We start from the raw sequence: 1903 nt of genomic DNA, 5'->3' as shown, positions 1-1903 counted from the left end.
TACAATTAATACAACAGTAGACCATGAGGATCCCTGCTAGCCTTCATTGGCTTTATCGTATCCTAAACACGTAGTTTCTATTTCAGTAACTTATACTATTTCTGTACAAAAGCTCTGTTCTTGATTTTCATGTATAGACTATAAAGCCAGAGCATCATCTATATCTTGAGCACTAAGTGTTCAATATTGTACGTTAGTATCTATATCAAATTATTAAATCTCTGATTCATTCCTTGTGTCCTCATGATGATATAGTTTCACTCATCATTTTCAGCTTTAATTTAATGGTCCCTAATGACCTTTTAATTATTTCAGTCTTATTTTATGCTTATTTGTTGTTTGTTCTTCCATGCGGTTCATTTTATCGTTATACTTTTTATTTTCTTTATAATTGGCTGTAAATATGGTCTCGAACTGAAATAACTTTGCCGTATTCTTTTATTTTTGAAATGTCGACAATATGGAGAGTGATTATCTCACAGATAACAACCGGTAGCCAGAGTCTGACTCAAGTATGAGCAACTTATCTCATTTCATTATCTTATTTTTGTGGTCATTAAAGTAAGCTTCGCACTTTGCTCTCAATAAATTCTACTATTATCATTTGCTTCATTAACGGAAAGCATATCATATCCTTTAATTTTAGCATTAGCCTTCCAAAATGAAGGTCATTACTCTCATTAATTCCTAATGGCAAAGCGCTTGCTTCAACCCATATTTTAGGTTACGTTTGAAAACTAAATAAAGATGTCAATAAAGCTACCAAAGTTTTATCACAGGTTTGTCCTTTGCTATATCAGAAAATGACCAAAATAAGAAGTTCAGAAAACGGGAGCAATCTCCAACGCTTGTTAACGGTATATCTCTTACTCCCAATAAAATAGGTCACAACTGGTTATTTCCATGTTTTCAGAACCTACGTAAACTTTTTGTGGACGCTTACTGAGATTAGAATGTTCCGTTGCTATCCAGCGAACGTCTTTTAATTATTTCAGAGCAACGTGGTTATTACAACCAACTTGATGATTATATTTCTATTTTTGAAATCTGCTAAATGTGGAGGAGGTCTGCTTGATTCTTTTACAACACTGAGCGTCTACGAATAACTGTATTTGGTTCGCCGGTGAGATACATGTTTATAAAACTTATATGGAATCTTTTTGTGAATATGTAAAAAGAAAGTTCATATCTTTTTTCAGGTTCCAGAGGATTAAAACAAATTCAACGAGTTTAAGTTTCCACCACAGGCGCTACGAAGCGTCTTGGAAAGGCAATCGGCCATCATTGGTTCTTAAGCAGACCTCAAGTCATCAGGAGTATGGATAATTCTATTGATCTCTTGGAACATTCAAAATATGGATTCTGATCCTAATCAACTTTGTGTATGTAGGCTATATAAAGTGCTTAAATGCGTTCTCACTTTTGTACGAAAAAAAAAATTAGCTTTTTGATCATATTACAATGAAATCATCCACTTGAAACTGGGCGCTTATCTTCCATATTCTTAATAAACGTTAATGGGTTGTAAAAGTAATCGTGATTTTTATCTCATTTTTTAACGTTCACTGTATTTATCATTTTACGTATATGTGTGTGAATTTTATATCTATTCTTAGATGAATAGATAAAGCATGAAGACTGGGTAAATTAGTAGTTTAATGTAAAATACTGTGTATGGAATTTCCAAAACAGTCAATTAACAACACAGCATCAGATAGCCCTCGCCTTGCTCTGAGGAAGTGCACCCCGTCACACTTCCTGCGCATTGAGTTCCTGTATGTAGCCCTTCCACCACATCTGCTGTCTCTACTATTTACACCCCCCCCCCCCCTCCATCCTCCCTACACTATCTGTTTGTTTACACACCGCGGAGTAGGGGTGTGATAGTGTACAATTCCTTAGA

This window comes from Palaemon carinicauda, chromosome 24 (genome assembly GCF_036898095.1).
Source record: "Palaemon carinicauda isolate YSFRI2023 chromosome 24, ASM3689809v2, whole genome shotgun sequence".
NCBI lineage: Eukaryota > Metazoa > Arthropoda > Malacostraca > Decapoda > Palaemonidae > Palaemon > Palaemon carinicauda.
This window is presented reverse-complemented; position numbering follows the sequence as displayed.